Source organism: Mytilus trossulus, chromosome 9 (assembly GCF_036588685.1).
Source record: "Mytilus trossulus isolate FHL-02 chromosome 9, PNRI_Mtr1.1.1.hap1, whole genome shotgun sequence".
NCBI lineage: Eukaryota > Metazoa > Mollusca > Bivalvia > Mytilida > Mytilidae > Mytilus > Mytilus trossulus.
The window spans coordinates 5289671-5309389 of NC_086381.1; the positions used below are offsets into that span (position 1 = coordinate 5289671).

The 19719-nt window shown below is 30.2% G+C and overlaps 1 protein-coding gene across 1 annotated transcript in view; it reads right to left on the reverse strand.

The window, feature by feature from the left end:
* The window catches only part of LOC134685016 (ETS homologous factor-like), a 45117-nt gene extending 28448 nt beyond the window's left edge, over window positions 1-16669 (reverse strand). Inside the window, exon 1 of the mRNA XM_063544363.1 lies at window positions 16510-16669. The gene's annotated coding sequence lies outside the window, so the exon portion shown is untranslated. The remainder of the gene's footprint in view (window positions 1-16509) is intronic.
* Window positions 16670-19719: the final 3050 nt, after the last annotated feature.

The window sequence follows — 19719 nt, forward strand, 5'->3', positions numbered from 1 at the left end:
TTTTTAACTATATAAATAGTCTGGGATAAAGATGTTTTTGTTGCTTATAGGGAATTCAGATAAATTATAGCATAACAATATATTGGCACAAAAGCAATTTTAACAGCTGGATAGAATTTACCTGTGAAATAATATCTGTCTTATTAAAAACTTATATGTTGTAAATCATTTTGTTATATAAATGAATATATAAAAAATAAGATTCAAAGAAAAATTTCACTATGAAATAGATTCAGAAATATATTATATTGAATATCTTTAAATATATAAATTGCTCATAATTACCTCCCTTTGATAAATTATGCAAATTTGTTCTACCTTTGTGAAACATTTTATAATTAAAGTCAGGTATATATTGATTGCGAGTAACTTACATACTAGTTATTGGGAGTATATTTCACAAGGTTCTGTGAAATATGATATGGCAAATATATACCGGTACATACTATCCGCATAACACAGATAGATTTTCACTCCTCCGGAATAATTCTACCTGTGAAATACCATGCCTGGAAAAAATTACCGTGATAAATCATCCTCAGGATAAAATATCACAGAGGAAGAAATAAACCGTTACATAGATATCTTAGTCTATGTATAATATCTTTGACTTTCTCTGATTCTCTATCAATATTTCAACAAACTTTTTAAACAACAGTTTACGATATTTAAGAACCGTTTAAATAGATTTGGAGTTCAAATTCCAAAACTTTAAAATAAAACTGAAGAATGAGAGTATATATAAAGCGAATTGCCAATGTTCACCAACAAGTATCGCTGTTTATTCTCCCGCAGTTAATTGAAAACTCGTAAATAAAACTGATTTTGTCGACGCTTCTTTTTAAAAAAAAGGTTAGAGTAATACGATATGCCCAATCTAATTTTCCTATAGTAGGTCTCTTTATTGTATAGAATATGACCAATTCGATTTGCCAAACCACTCATATATCAATCCAGGAAATAATATGTGTACACGTGTCCTTAGCAAGAGATGTGCTAAGTTATTGTTAAATAATATCTACTGTTGATATGGTTCATCTTTTTTCGCCTAATTATGGGCTATTTTGAATTCTTTTTGGGGTTTTACCGGTATATTGTTTTTTTTTCGACACATACATTTTCCTAGTATCACTGTCGCTAATGGAATTTTGGCTTTTCTATCAAATTTACGTTTTTTGGTAACATAACACTTATTTAGTGCCACTGCTGCTATCTGTAAATTTTTAAATGATTTGGATCATTTCGTTGGAAGAAAACACATAACTAAATTCATAAGTTATTCGAACAACGACAGACTAGCCTTTACTGATGTTCATATAACAATAAGAGGATGACATCATGTGGTACGATTTTCAATGAAACAACTGTCCACAAGAGACCAAATAACACAGAAATTCATAGTTATAGATCATCATATGGAGAAAACAACCATCTACCAGAGAAACAAAGAAAAAATCCGTTTATCTGGGCTTTTTTTTTTTACATTGTACAAAAAAAAGGCATTGCAAATCTCCCTTCTTTATACTAATAAGATTTACAACACTATGTAATGCAATTCGTTTGAAAACATAATTTTCATTGGACGTTGACACATAGGGTTCGATGCGTTAAGTGCTAGTCAAAAGACACAGAAAGTGTACAATTGGGAAGCTGAAATTATCTTCTTTGTCGTATTTTTTTCTTCTGAACTGACAGTCATTGTCAACTTATTTCTAGATGAAAGAACAGAAATGAGACAGATGTTCTTAGTTTACATTAAAAGAGGGACGAAAGACACCAAAGGGACAGTCAAACTCGTAAATCCAAAACAAACTGACAACGCCATGGCTAAAAATGAAAAAGACAAACAGAAAAACAATAGTACACATGACACAACATAGAAAACTAAAGAATAAACAACACGAACCCCACCAAAAACTAGGGGTGATCTCAGGATTAACTGTTTTTGTTGTATCCTTTATTTCAAGTTCGATGGGATAGATGCGTTCAATATTAATAGATAAGTGGAAGGAAATATAGCGGAACGTGAATTTAAAGGATAAGACAATATTCTTGTCATTCTTCCCCCGACATGAAGTTATCTTTATTTGAATAATAGAAAAAGAGAGCAAAAAGAGGAGCAGTTTTGGTTCCCTGTTTGAAAACGCCATTCAAACGTTTAAATGAGGGATTAATAAAAAATCAATCCTTTTAATTATGTGAGTTACAGAAAATGTTTTGTTTTGACCAGAGTAGTTGGGTTTTTTTCTTTGTTTTTTTACAAAATAGGATGTTGTTCTCCCTAGGACAAAATTATTGATCATACTTTTTCAAATACTAAAGCACAAGTTCTTTTGAGTTGTCTCTTAGTATGGAATTGAAAATACTATCGATTTCGCAATGATAAAATCTGCAAAAAAATCTATTACTATTTAATATTATTATTATTATTATTATTATTATTATTATTATTATTATTATTATTATTATTATTATTATTTATTGTCTTTTCACAATATTCAAGACTTAATCGGAATATAAACAGTAAATTATCTCAAAATCGATAACTCTTTCCACTAAAGTACGCGTACATGTACTAAATGACCCGAGGAAATAGTTTATTTCCCCACAAATTACAGTATCGATGGTAACGGGGTTTTTTTTATAATATGAGTACAACATATTCTTGGGAAGTCCACTGGGATTTGCAATTGTGGTAGCTTGATATTTTAGTAGTTTTTTCTGTAATTTATTCATGTCAGAACTTATTATTAATTGTTAATATAATCATCAATACAAGTTATTACACAGCAACAATACATCATGAATGTATATAAATAAAAAGTTAAACACCCTTTAGGTCATTTTAATTCAAAATACATGATTTCTTTTAATAATATAACAAAGTGGACTAATCTTTCTTCATTCTTAAATATCTTCAGACCATGTTTAATTACAAAAAGGGGATCACATGTTAAACAAAAAACTGGGACTGTGATCTTTATGGACTTAAAATATAAGATTTAAAAAATATTTATATTATAGGGCAGACGCCTCTTTGTCTGTAGTGCAAAACGCATCCGATATCCACCAGTTTCGAGATTTTATGATGACAACCGAATATTTCGTTAATTTTCTAATTTTGATATAGTTGTCTAGTTCCCCAGTATGAGTGCTTGCTTTTCAATTGGTCACTTTTCGATTAAACAAAACTAAATGAGAGCTTTTAGTCGATTTTGAGGTGAAGTTATACCAGTGTTCACGTTTACAACTCCATCAAAGAAACTTCAATTTGTAATATAAATCACAAAACAAATTTAAAATTATAGAAATATTGTAAATTATATGTTTAATAAATTAAATCGTTTATTTGTTTAATCAAAACTCTGGCTGTAGAAAGCAGGATTCAATAACTTTTCACGTTTAGATGTCACGCAATGTATAAAGTCTTTATCAAAAAGTTTCAGTGACCATAATCATGAAAAATACCTTTGTTTAGTTCTTTTCAAAAACATTTTTGTGAAAAAATAAGATGAAATATATGGGTAGTTTTATAATTATAACTAGAGTTAACTTTCCCTAAAATGTGTAAATGACAAATTTAAGTTTAAGAAACATATAAATGTCAAGTGGAAATCCCGGCACGAAGATTTTTGTATAACGTTTTATTGTACAATTCTAAAGTTTTGGATTTATAACAAATTTGTTTATGAATATATAAAAAACAAGATGTGGTATGATTGCTAATGAGACAACTATCCACAAATACCAAAATGACACAGACATTAACAACTATAGCTAGGTCACCGTACAGCAATCGTACGAAATCTTATCTCAAGTTTCGAACACACACACACACACACACACAAATCATTATACTTATCAAAATTGTATAGCTAAAATGTAATTTAGATCGACGTTTTGACTTATTCTTAAGTTTTCTATGTTGTGTCGTGTGTACTATATATTATTTGTCTGTTGTTCTTTTTATTGTTTAAGCCAAGGCATTGAACGTTTATTTTCGATCTATGAGTTTGAATGTGCGTCTGTTATGTTTTGACCCTCTTTCAAACCATATTCTATCTATCTTATTTATTTACAATAGATATGAAAGGAATAAATGATTACTCTGATATTTCAATTTCAATTAGTTTGTATATGTACACAAATGAATAGTTGGGATTTCTAAATTGATTCGTGTACTAAAAAAGAAACAATGTTCTACTTCATTTGGTATAACATCTTCAATCTCAGATCTAGGCCACAATAGTTTATAAATATCACAGTAAATAGATACAAACTAAGGAAACCGACATAAAATGAGGAAATTGTATACATTTTACAATGAACAATGGCAACAAAATGATGACCTGTGTCTAGCAGTCAACTATGCAAAACGTTTTGTGAATGATATATGAATGCAGAACAGCAATTTGTTTCACAAATATAACGTTACAACTAAATGCATGCCAATGTGTGTTGATATTTGAATATGTAAGTGTGGTATCTTAAGAGTAGAAAATTACATATTTGAACAAAAAGAATGTTGAGTGTACAATTGAAGAAAAATGCATACATTTAAAAACTTCATATTCCGAACTTTAAATATTCACGTCTAATGGAACAAATTTAATCAAAATGGCCAAATTCTCATGATACCCTTACAACTATCAATACGCTATTCATTAGCAACACATAGTTTCACTAGTAAAATCTACAAAAAAACTGGAAAATGTTGCATGAAACACCTTATACCTTATAAGAAGGACGACAATACTCAATACAAAAAACGCCAAAGATCTATAACATTAACAACGAATTAACAAACTAATGGTTTGTAATTATCTACTGAGTATTGTCGTCCTTCTTATAAGGTATAAGGTGTTTCATGCAACATTTTCCAGGTTATTTGTAGATTTTACCAGTAATTCGGCAGCTAGATATATTGATATAAATGGTCATCAATTTATTGAGTTCATTATACTGTACATGAAAAGCAATTGTCTCTAAGACATAATATGACAGGTGTTTATATATCAGCAGACTGTTTTGCAAATGCATTTCGTCTGACTTCGGACGAACAAAATGTATGCACATATATGGAATCAATGAGATATGTTAGGGTGTTAACTTCATATATCTATGTTTTAATCAAAATTCGTTTTAAATTGTTAATCAGTTTTAACTTAACATAAATCAAAGTAAAACCTAAAGTTAAACATGTATTATAACTATAATTATTAAATTATTATACTACAAATTCGTTATATATTTATGAACTTCTACTGACTGTGACCATATATATCCCCTTTTTTAAAGGTTTTTCTTTTCCAATTTCAATCAAAATGAAAATAGTTTGCTTGTCATCTTCACATAAAAATGAAGTGAGTGTAGGGTATAAATAGTACTTCGCATTTGAACCAAAATATATAAGCATTAATGCTACCAAATGTAACAGAACCACTTAAATATTTTAATTGTTGATAAATACACGATGAAAAATATAAATGCTAAATCAAGAAGATTTAATGATGAGTTTATTTACAACCACTGTAAATAACCACTGGGTTGATGCAACTGCTAGTGGCTTATTTGTTCCTCGTGGGTATTACCAGTCCCATAGATAATTAGACCAGTGGTCAACACTTCTGTGTTGATTTGAGTTATCATTGATTTGATCAAAATTGTAAATAAACTATTTACAAAACTTTAAATTTGAAAATACTAAGACTGTTCTACCTCAGGAATAGATTACCTTAGCTGTAATTGTCAAAACGTTTAGGAATATTGGTCCTCAATGCTCTTTAACTTCTTACTTTATTTGGCCTTTTTAATTTTTTTTATTCGAGCGTCACTGAAGAGTCTTTTGCAGACAAAACGCACGTTTGGCGCAATACAAAATTTCAATCCGGGTATCAAGATGAGTTTATAGACAAACATAAGAGCTTCCAATTTGAAAAAAAAATCGTTAGAAATTACAGATAAAATTTTACTAATGTTGAATAAACTCATAAATCAGGTAGTGTCACTTTGACCTCGTAACTGCGTGAAAGTACATATGATATTACAAACTACTCCTTTATGAATCGTTTTAATGTCTAAAAAATTAAATAAGTAGGCAACGGCTTTCCAAATTCGTCACATTAGTTTGAACAGCGATGTACTTCTTTTGCCCTTATTAGTTCACTCTGTGTAAAATAAATGTTATAGACATTGTTGTTGAGTTTATAGAAACGTCATAATCATGAAAAATAAAACTTGAAGATGTCTAAAGTATATTTACATTTAAATGACATTCCCCTTAAGCTAAAAAAAAAACCATATTTACTTTTTTGATAAGAAATGATAAAGCGTTACATAGGAAGGTTGAACAAAAAGGGGTGGAATAAAAACAAATAGAACAGAAAATTATGTTGATGTTAATAATTAACCATTTATTCTTTTCAAGCGGACACAAAGCTCAAATCATTTTATCAATGCTGTTGAATGAATTTCAAACTTTATCCAATAGTGTGTGGCAAGTTGGGAACATACAAAATTACATGATAAACAAAACATGACATGCAATCCTATATATTTCTTAATCCAAATAAGGAAAAACTAAATAATTCGTTTGACCCTTTTTATTTTTTTGATTCCCATACACAGAAATCTTTAGAACCAATGCATCTGTCAGTTTTTTGTTTGGTTTTTTATGGGAATTATCTTCTATTGTTTATTTCGATAAGTATCTTTTAAATTGATTTATGAAATTGAAGGTTAACTACGTTTAGGTCGTCGTTTGCTATCTATAATTAGATATAGGAAGATGTGATATGAGTGCCAATGAGACATTATAGGATAATGTACTGCCTTCAACACGGAGCCTTGGCTCACATCGAACAACAAGCTATGAAAGGCCCCAAAATTACTAGTGTAAAACCATTCAAACGGGAAAACCAACGGTCTAATCTATATAAACAAAACGAGAAACGAGAAACACGTATAAATTACATAAACAAACGACAACTATTGTACATCACATTCCTGACTTAGGACAGACGCAAACATTGTTTGTGTTATAAAAAATTTGCTGTTACAAAATATAAGAAATTATTATAAATTAAGGAATGTATCTCCCTCATGCAAAACTCTGATTCCTTTCACGGATTTGGCTATACTTTTTGGACCTTTTGGATTACAGCATTCACCTTTTATATACGGTTTGGATTTCAATTATTTTAGCCACGAGCATTACTGAAGAGACATGTATTGTCGAAATGCGCATCTAGTTCAAGAAAATTGGTACCGTTAATGTTATTACTACCACTGGGTCGATGCCTCTGCTGGTGGAATATTAGTCCCCGAGAGTATCACCAGCCCAGTAGCCAGTACTTCGGTACTGTCATGAAAATACGGATTGTTTGTGTTCTTAAAATTTGCTCTTACAAAATATTAGAAATTATTATAGTTAAAGGAATGTATCTCCCTCATGCAAAGCTCTAATTCCTTTCGCGGATTTGGCTATACTCGTTGGATTTTTTTGATTACAGCTCTTCATCTTTTATATAAGATTTGGATTTCAAATATTTTGGCCACGAGCATCACTGAAGAGATATGTATTGTCGAAATGCGCAACTGGTGAAAGAAAATTGGTACCGTTAATGTTATTACTACCACTGGGTCGAAGCCTCTGCTGGTGGATTATTAGTCCCCGAGGGTATCACAAGCCCAGTAGCCAGTACTGCGGTACTGAAATGAAAATACGGATTGTCTGTGTTATTAAAATATGCTGTTACAAAATATTAGAAATTATTATAATTTAGGGAATGTATCTCCCTTATGCAAAGCTCTGATTCCATTCACGGATTTGGCTATACTTTTTGGACCTTTTGGATTACAGCTCTTCATCTTTTATTTAAGGTTTGGATTTCAAATATTTTGGCCACGAGCATCACTGAAGAGACATCATGTATTGTCGAAATGCGCATCTGGTGCAAGAAAATTGGTACCGTTGATGTTATTGCAGCGGAATTAAACGTTTTAATGGTACCAAACCTTCTCCCTTTTTCTAAAACAATAGCATAACATCACAACATAGAAAACCACACGATATTGTTTTGTATTGTATTTTGCGTAGATTCATCAGTCTGTTGGGTTTTTCTTTTTCTAATAGATTTCCATTTTGTTTTGCTGATACATTTTGAGTGTTACTAAACGGTATGGACTTTGTTCATTATCAAAAGCCTGCGGAGGTCTAACTGTCTACACATCACAACCTTGGTTCATTCACTGTTCCTTTATTATGTTTGATATTTTGGTATTGTTTGTAAGGTATTTTGTAGCTGTTACTTGTGGCTTTATCTATTGATGTTTAATACTGAGGTAAGTTGTATAATCTCATACTTTTGTCACAAAAATGGAGTCGTGTAGAATTAATGTAATGTGCAAGACTTGGAAAACCGCACATACAAATGTAATAAATATCAGCTGCTATAAAAATTAAAACAATGTATTTTGTCGTTGAATAGATATAAGAAGAGATGGTATGAGTGTCATTTAGCCAATTCTCCATACATGTTAAATTTGTCAAAGTAAACCATTATAGGTCAAAGTACGGTCTTCATCACGGAGCCTTGGCTCACACCGAACAGTAAGCTATGAAGGGTATTAAAATTGACTAGTGTAAAACCCTTCAAACAGAAAAACCGACAGTCTAATCTATTTGTATAGATATAGTATAACTGACCTATCAGACTTATTGCCACAATAGATATCAAAACAAACATACTCGCCCTGAATTATCTTTAAAACTAATGATAGCATCATATGTATCTTTATTGAAATATGTAGAACAACACAAATTTACGACAAAGTCACATATTTGATCTTCTCAAGTATTTTTTAATTTCAAAGTCCAGAATCATTATATGCTAGGATGTTTGTAATGCTAAAAATAAATACTTTTTTTATTGGTACAAACAATCTTCAAAGTATGTGTTCCATGAAATATTTCGCTAAGGGTTTTGAGGTTCTTGTCTGACAAATATGTGATGTTTCAGATTTTTAACATGCATATATATGCTGACGCAGACATCTTGAGAAGACATCCATGATGTTTTATTACTTTGTCAACTTAAGAAAAAAATCTGGCATTGTTTGTTTATAATCCAATACTTCCTCAAACATCTTAAGATGTAAAAACCTAATGTAGCATAAAAATTGAGATTAGCTTCTTCCATACATTTTGTTTAGGGTTTCCCAAAATATTTCGCTCTTAAGTTTTTTTTCTTAAAGATAAAATACAATTGCGAGCAGGTGTTTGTATATACAAATGCAAATATAAACCCAGGAAGTAAATAAGATAGTCACGTGATATGTAAATCACATTTGACAATCACGTGATATGCTAATACACATCGAGTGGAAATTCCACTAAAAAAATATATAGCAAAATTCAAATATTACATCTGAATTAACTAGACAATTTTACTTATTGTTGTTTATTGTACATTTACTATCAACAATTAAAAGTAACGATACTCTAAAATAAAGCAGGGTGCTAGTTGTATTTTGGGGCTGGTCCAAATCTTATATTTGTAATCTTTTTATATTTGTTAACCTAAAGCATAGATAAGCTTCATAGAGATAGATGAAGAGACAATAATCATATTATTTTTGGGGTCATGATTATTAACAATAAAATTAACGGTACCAACTTTCTTGCACCAGATGCGCATTTCGACAATACATGTCTTTTCAGTGATGCTCGTGGCCAAAATATTTGAAATCCAAAGCTTATATAAAAGAGGAAGAGCTATAATCATTTCAAAGTCATAGCAATTTCAAAATAATTTTGATGCCAGAAAATATGAAAATTTAACAAGACATAAATATAATTCTACCCAACATGTCTTCCAAACAAAAGCGATTTCAATATAATTGAAAAAAATGCATTCATTCCAAAATAAGTACAAATTCCTTTGAACAGCTTAACAGTATTGTTAGATAGTACTAACACAAGAAATCAGTATTTTCCATATTAGGTTTATGCTGAATTGAAACATATATATAGACTTGCATCTTTTGGGGATATCAATCCAGGAAAGTGGAAGGATATTATGTTTACTAGAAGTGGTGAGGCCTAGTAAAAAAAGCAAACAGAAGGTAGAAAACAAATGTTTTGACTTCAGGATTGCGTAACTTTTTATTCTTTGTGGCAAGACCCTCTTTTTGTCGATTTAATCACAATTTCACATTAGTACATACATGATATGAACATGAAATTTATATTCTATGTAGCATTTTTTATTTTTTTATTTTCAAAGATCAGCTGTTTTACATGTAAGCCTATGGAGCAGTCAATTACAAGACGGCAACCATTATAAGATTAAAAACTGATTTGCATCTACATAACACCAAGGGTAACGCACAAAATGCGCATTCAAATAATTGAAGTCTCTTTGTGATGCACTAGGCCAAAATATTTGAAAATTACAAAAACTAATACACATTCAAAATCGATGATATAAAGTACCAGTAAATACTTATCATGATCAGGATAGGAAAAAATTACATAATTATCAATTTATATATAAATGAATACCAAAGTATATCTGCAAGTCGTAGTCGGCCTTTAATAATGCACTTTTTAAATTATTGAACAAGACAAAGTTTTTATAAAACAAATGCAAACGTTGTCAATGATACACATATTTCCTTTATCTATCGCTCAAAAAAACAAACCCTAGCATATTTTACAAAACAAAAAAAGATTTAGAAGACAAAGAGTGAAATAATTTGTGACTATATTTGGATTTATTCAGACAATGGGTATCATTAGCAATTACCCTGTTTGTAATCAGTGCTGAAAATGAAAATGATACTGAAAAACTGTTACTTAACTGATGTTTATTTATGTATCTATTAATTGTTTCAAATTGAAGTCCTCTATATTGATACCAGAATATTTGTCCTTTAGAAGCAAGGTTATTATGGTAATAAGTTATGGCTTCTTCATCATCACAAAGTATTTTACGGAAAACTCTCTGGAATTAAGTTTAATAGCATTTTTTTTTGTTTTTTTTTGTAAATTTAAGATCATAATAAACAAGAAGCGGGAGATACACGTAGCAAATGGATATCAAACTCGTAAGACAAGGACAAAGTTACAATGTCATTAGAAAAACTAATAACTACCAAAAGAGGAACAATAGTCTACAACACTCAAGATTAAAAACAAGCTACTAGTAAACTTCAAACCTAGGAAAAAGTCCCCCATAAACCACTATTGTATATTTCAAACACGAAATATATTAAGCAAATTAATAATTGTTTTCAAGCATAATAATGGGCAAGGGGAAATGGGTAATTAAATAACAATTATACCATGATTTAATCAATTACATTTCAATATTTATGAACTGGTGTGATATTGTTGAATGACTTTTTATTATTTTTGATTCGTTTATAATTTAAAATAAGTTTAACATTTCAACGTTTGTCAAATCGGTTATAATCGTTTCTAAATATGGAGTGTAATAATTGAGGATATGTTATTCGAATGACGTTTTCAATATATAGATAAAAAAGATCAGATATAATTGAGGATATACTATTTTAAGGAGATCTACAAAATATATCTTTAACAAATCAGTTTACGGAAAGCTTCCTCAAAATTTTACGTTATATTGAACAGCATTCAGATCACTTTGTCTTAGCCTTTATCTTATATAGTTTACAATTTCCTTTCGTGTGTCATGTCTTTGGGAAGAAAACGTTATACTTTCATTGATATTAGGTTTTGAAGGGCATCTTTTTTGTATTTTTGTAGATAATTTTTTTTTTTTAAATCTTTCAGAATAGTTTTAAAAAACAGCAACATTAGTTGTTCATATCCAAAACCATTTCATTCATACATGTCAGATGAGATAACAATTAGTCCTTTTGATTCTAATTTATAAACATGCAATGTAAAAAAGTGACAAAGTTTTTTATGTTTAAGCTGTCAAAACATTCTTAAAATAACCCTGTTGGTAAATTAAAACCATGAAACACTGTCCTTTCCTCCTTTATTATTATCATTATTTTCTTTTAAATAACAGCATATACTGTAACAGAAAATAAGATGTACATGATACCTATTCTACAGAAATTAACGCAGCAAATTATGTAACGGTAAGGGGGGAACAGGTCATCAAAGAAACCAAACTTATAGGAATGAGTACGCCTGGAGCAGACTTGTCTACATAGGATTTATCTGTGGCAACATACTAAACACATATGAGTTTCTGAATCACTTATATTGATATTGAATAGTATTTAATCCAAAAAGTTCTAAAACCAGTTGTTCCCAATCGTAATCAATTTGCCAGTATAATATTTATGTTTTTTTTCAAAGAATTTTCATTTATTTACTTGCAATGTACTTGTGTTTTTCATTTGTAGTATATATTTGAATATCTTGAATTCTATTTTATTTAGAAGGCTAAGTTTTATATGTTTAAGTTGTAAAACTCCATTTTTGAAAATATGGCAATAATGTCGTCTAAATGAAACCGAAAAAAAGTTAACGCATATTTATGGCACCTAATTATAATGATGAGAAAATAGAATAACTCCCTATTTGACAATTTTGCAATTATGTGGTGTAATTGAAACAGAAAAGACGTCATACACATATTTATGGCACCTGATAAAAATAATGCGAAAATAGAATAACAACATTGTGAAAGCAGTGAAAACCGAACCTTCGTCTTCCTTATAGACAATATTGATTATTGTTTCGTCTTTGTAATATATGAACAATGTATGCTATATAAAGCGTAACTGTAAAACTGTTTACAACTACGTAAATATAAGTTATCAATTTTGGTGAACTAGATTCTTATTTGGGACAAAGGAGGTCTGCCTGCTAACCGACATATACATTTGGGAATATGTTACCCGAATCAAACGCAGAAGAATTCAATCAACAGAAGATTTACGACATTGTTGTAAACCTAAACAGGAATTTAGAATAAGGCTTATAATCATATGACTTAATTTTCTGTTACTGCCAATTACAAAAAAAAAGTTTATAGTTGTTTGGTTATCTTTGAAATTATTATTATAATGATAAATATACCAATTGTTCAGGGGGATCAACCTTGTAGTATATATTTGTAACTGTGATATCATATAAAACAGGGTCAGGATAGGCAGATGAGTCAGAACCCCCCAAAAAACACAAATAACAACAAGGCTGAGCTCAACAAAATGCATGTATCTGAACAAGAGTATATACAATATGTCGTGCTATAAACCTACTCTTATTTATAAAATTTGTATTATTTCAACGAATACACTAATGTACGTGTGGGTGCTTGCTGAACATACACGTGTGATTATTTATTTACATTGACACTGCACATCTGTCATGTATTTTTAGTCTATAGTAAAAAGTAAAGTCACAAAAATACTGAACTCAGAGGAAAATTCAAAACAGAAAGTCCCTAATCAAATGGCAAAATCAAAAGCTCTTAGTGTGTATAACATGTATACAAATGCTAATGCCACATTTGTTTCATATCATTTTATCTTACAGTTTTTAATAAAATTAGTGACTTTAATCATATAGAATTAACATTTTAAAATTACTTTCATAAGATGTGAAGGAGATAACGAGGTTGTGGTTAACTGTAGAGTAGGTCCTTGAGTCTGCGGATGATGTATAAATAAGATAAAAGAGACAACTTTCCGGATCCTTGTTACCTCCTCTTGCCTGGTACAACAATCTTCAATTTTAAAAAATAAATAATCAAAAGATCTAAAATTTATAAATTTCTATTCATTTTAGTTGATCTGACGGAAGATTGAACTTATATATATATTTATTGAATTTTTATTATTGTTTTCTCAATCTAGTTTAACAACGTTTTCATAATCATGGATGATAATGTACATCTAGTTATACATATATAAAGTGCCTAGAAAATTAACACAACGATGTAAGGGTAGATTTGATTCGTAACTTCCTCCCCGGAGCCGGGGCTGGAACCTGTACTTTGTTTTCTAACTTCTACGACAACACCACCTAGCATTGCGCAGAGACATTTATACATATACATATATAAATATACATATTAATTGGAAAAATACCAAAAGCTAGTCCAAATAAAGTATCTCTTTTTGTGCCTAGTATTATAGACTGTATTTTTAACATACCAATCCATGTTAGATTCTATATTCGTCTTTTTTAAAATTATTTTTGTCTTATTAATTTATGTTTTACGTATATTATATCATTTTTATGAATGCATTGACTGTACTCATTTTATTAATCTTTTTTTTTAGTTTTTCAATTCGCTACAAACATTTATATCTATCACGCAGGGATTTTGTTTGTTGTATATTGTTCTTATTATTATTGTGTATATCATAAGTACACCAAATAGCAGTAATACGTGTGTGAGAATTAAAATTATTTGAAACAAAATTGTGTAAGTGAACACAATAGACCAATAAAGTTTCGTTTCCAAACAAAAGCATTATTTTGACCTCAATTGTATTTCTAGGCATTTTTTCTTCTATTGTTTTCTTTTTTGAGAAGAATATAAAAAACCATCACTTTTCAAAGTGTTCATTCAGACTTCATGTCAGAAATGAAATTGTATACTTGTACGTATATACCCTCAGAGCCCAAAGAATAAAACTTTAAGGCCTGATGAATGAAACCAGCAATGATTCTTGTTTCTACTTAAAGTCGATTGTTGTATTGTTTTGTCTCTCTACGTAATTTCGAAATTTGGCGTCATCCATTGAACATTTGATACAATACACATGACTTACTTATTATTTTTTTTTATTGTTGGATCAGCTTATTTTTTAATAATAAGAATTGTTTGTTCTCTAGGAAGAACATGTGATATCTATTGTTATTAATGTCAGGTTATCATTTATTTATAAGACCATATCTGCCAAGGAAATGCTTCAAAAATCAGAAATTCTGTCAATTTCTTCCTTGTACTGTTCAAAGTTCACTTTCCGACCTTGTGTTCATGATCTAGTTCAGCAGATTTTTAGATGCCCAAATAAGGGTTGTTGGACTGGTGCCAGGAACAAATACGGAGAAATTAGAAATTTCGATTTGCGGCAGACTTTTAGAATTGCAATACACCATATAAAAAATTGTTTACTAGTCTGCATATTGACAATGATTTAATGTATTTCTGCTGAATAAAAAAAAAGGTTGTTATGACATATAATTTATAACCTTGAATATGCACCTTCTCAAATTTGTTTGCATAATTGTGGTTTGTTTGGTTTGTGTTCTTCAATCTTAAGACTTTTGTTGAATGTATCTTAGACTATTGTTGAATGTATCTTAGACTATTGTTATATGTATCTTAGACTATTGTTGTACTTTTGTTTATAGTCATTTTGGTAATAGTATTAAATATCCTGCATTAACTTGTGATTTTGCCCCCCCCCCCCTTTTTCCCAATTTGTTTTGTTACGATTGATATTGAAAATGCACTCCTTCCAAAAGATGAAATAAGTAGAATACCATACACACAATGAGAAAACCTCAAATAGAACACATACTCCTTCTAAAACCCAGAACTAAATCGAAGGCAAATAAGCAAAAAGATGTGTTTAAGGAAACATGTAAAATAGACAATGAAATCTTTGAAAGCATAATTGCCTAGTTTTTAATTATCGAATGATTTTGTCTCTACCGTCAATTATGCAAGAATGCTCAGAGGTAAACTGTAAAAGTATAGAGAGCCGAAAAATCAAAATTGACAGAAAAAAATTGGAAAAAAATAAAAACCATAAATTTATCCTTGCCCCTAAAAAGTAGAACTTTAGTTTATTTACTTTGTACTAACGAAATCTTAAAACCTAATGATGTATTAGATTATTTCGGTTATTGGTCTAATAATAAAGTTGTTATAGACGAATTTACTATTTTTATTCATTATGAATGACTGTAATTATCAATTTACATAACTTCGCAGTTCTATGGTCGGGGCCTTAAATTAGAAGGTCTCAGTTCCTCAACTCACTAGTGTCATTATTATCAGTTGAGTCATTCCAAATTTATTTTTGATGCAATTTTGAAATTTCTTATAACGTATAATACATGCATAGTATGAGATGCCCTAGACCCTTTGATATATATATATATATATATATAAACTACCCTGTTACAACTGGGTATCCACAAATACGTTCAAAGCATGTGGTTGCATTATCATTGCAATGATTATTTTAAACCTTGACTGAGATGTTCACTTAACTAACTTGAAATATCTGAAACATTTATATAATAGCACTATAGATAAGGAGATTGAAATTTCTGACATTGTTTAATTTATTTTAACATTATCTTTTTACATATAAACAATTATGTATAAAAGTCCTTCTAACTTAGAGTTTTTAAAGAAGCAAGTTTTATCCGTTTATCATCTTAACAACTTTGATCTTCAATATGAGTGCATGCACATACATTTTGGCCAGCTAAATAACAAGCAAGCTTCTAGCAATTTCAAAACAAAAGGAACAAACCTGAAAACCATCTCCAGTAATAAGCTTCAAATGTGAAAACTTATAGCAGGTACTCCCTAGAAAATTTCAGGTATTTATAAGTTTTTGAAATTGATAGAGCACATAGTATCCAAAGAAACTATTAATTAGAACTGATTATATTCTGCAGCTATGGACATGGATGATAGAAAGTGCTAAAATACGGAAAGATTTCCATATATATGTCTCTTAAATGATTTCCTCACGGAACGGGGAAATGTTAGTGCCTTGTATATGTATATAATATAAAAAAAAAAAATAACTTCAGTAGGAAATTATATCTACTTTACTTGTGCATTTGACTTTACATTATCAATATCTTTACATAAACGCATATAAAACATTATTTTTAAGGAAGATTTTAATACATTGTAATGTCGAGCACCTCTGATGTGGATAAGTTGAGAAAGATGCTTGCTTTATGAGTTTTATTGAAAGCCAACAGATGATAGGGAAAATTCACATTAACAGTATTGTCTTGAGTGGCTATAAATGGGAAACACACAGCTTTATTTTCCTATAAATATATTTGAGAAAGACAACACAGAGTAAAATCTTATTTGTGAGGAAAATGAATCTCAAATTTGACAATGGAAGACTCTTAAGAAAGAAAATAACAGGAAAATAATAAAGCTGAATATAATTTAATATAAGCAGTTATTTGTGAAAACTGAATAAACAGCAATTCAAAATTCCATCTGCATTCATAATCTGTACACTATGTTTGTTTTGGGGTGATTGTTTTTGTGGGGGTAGTTGATCTATCATATTGCTTCTGTATGTGTTGAGGGAGAATTATTGTCTTAGAGTTTCGATGTATTTGACCTTTTTATTTTCTAAGCATCTGCTATCGTGGTAAATCGTGCAATTTACATCAATGAAATAACAACAGTACATTTCTTATTTGGTTTTTCAATGTCCTTATAAGGATTTATCCACTTCTTAGAAAACTTATGTCACCTTTATTTTGGAACCACTACAACATTTGTTATATAAACGAAAGAGGTCATATAACAATATGGAATATTAATGCTAGATCATTGTATTCTGTAGACATCAATTATATTACTCATATTAAAGTTTTCCATGAAAACATGAATATATACGTATGTATAGAATAAAGTATGGAAACAGGGAATGTATCAAAGAAACACTAATCCTAGCAAACAGCAAAAACAGTGGACTATTTCTTCAATATAATTTCGTATTGCCAATGCTCAATTAAATAAAACTATTAAGTAGAAGCAGTATGTTTGAAGTATTTAAAAGTAAAATCATATAAATGCAAAACATAAAGCTCAAACACATCACGGTGATGTTAATTTTCAATATAGCCGAAAATTAATAACTATATATTGTTAAATAAAAAAACATGCACAGTTATGCAACTCATTAACCCTCATCATCTGTTTTACAGACTGTTAACGACGCCTTAACACTAAACCCGTTGAGTGTGTACTGATTGATATTTTATTCTTGGAGAACAAGATTAATTCATCAGTTATAAATGGCTTTGAGAATTAGCTTTAACTTTAACGCAATATCTCTTATTTCGTTGATTTGTGTCTATTGTATCTATGGCAGTAGTTTGTGTGCCTCCTACCAATCTTTGAGTTAAGTCAATGACAACTGAATTTTACAAGTTGTTATTATGCTGTGCTTTTACAGCGCTGTCCCAGGTAATGGTGGCAGCTTTGAGCGCTCAAAAACATGTTTACCACGTTCACTCTGATTTTGTGAGATGTGTTTCTTCTACAGAAGACTTAATATATGTGTTTCAGCAAATAAATTCCTACTTGCATTTTTCAATCAACATTTAATTAAAAAGGAAACATTTTTGTTTTGATAAGACTTTGTAAAAGTGGGATGTGAGGAGTTGTGTAATCTATTCTTATAAGACAAAAACAATATCGGTTATAGTATACTGAACGACTTTAGAAACGCAACACTCGTTTTGTTGATTTTATTTACCAAATCTTGTTTGATTCTCTTATAACTTCTGGCCATGCTTATCGTACTTCTTTCTCCTTACAAAAAATCAAAATCTGACTTACCTGTGGTTATTGAACATACCGAATTTTTGAAGTCGCACGAATTTCTTAAAGCGAAATTTTGGACCCATGAAAGATTGTTTCAGGTGTTTTTGCTTTGTGAAACAGTTCTTTCAATCCTTTGCCTGACTAAATTCAGTTTAAAAATGTTGCGTCCCCATTTTGCCAAGACTGGGAAATAAAAAACTGAATTATCCCTTAAGAATACTGCAAACATGAAAACATAAACGTGCTGCAACTATACTTTATGACTTCAGAAACTCGTCTTACTGTCCTTCCGACAACGAAACAAGTAGACCAGATTTGTTTCTAGCCATCAATGAACAGATCAACGTGTAGTGACAATGAAACGTCAACTGAATTTGAATACGCAACGTCATTTGCAAGACATGTTTAAGGCCGCAACGTCAACTGCTAATCAAATTGCCGAGTGTCATTGAGTACAGATTCATGCCATGAATGTTTCCCATAAACTGAATTACCAAAGAATCGACTGACGGAAAACCTTTAAAGCCCTTATGTTCCAACCACATAATTGCCAAAAGCAATTAATGGGTCGAACAAATGCAAAATCAGAAGGTGTAAAACAGAACACAAAACATATCAGACCGTATTTGCTGACCTTTCTGACAATCATTGTGGCGTTTGTAACAGGCAGTCATCGCTTTTGACGGTGGCACATTCATTCAAAAACAACACACCAATAATCTAGTGTTGCGTTTCTAAAGCCGGTCAGTATATTATATCAAACGAAGTTAACAAAACACAATATTTCTATCTATTGGGTTTTTGGGGGTCAATTGATTGTGTGTGTCCTTCAACTCCTATACAAAAACGCGGAAGGGTATGTGTGGTATACACGGAAAGGCCCTACAGACGACTGGCTTTATATTATATTTAATTATAATTGAAAGGAAGAGAATCAAACCTTATTTAATTATTATATCATGTATCCCTTCCTTACACCTAAAACAATGAAATTTCACGGAAGTTATAACCATTTACCGGTATTCATTTTTTGTTATTACTAGAAGTGATTTATTGTTATATCTCATTTTCATCTCATCTTGTTTGAGTATGGTTTGTTCGCGATGTTCAATATTTTGTGTTTGCATTATTTTAAATCGTTGTTTGTCTTTTC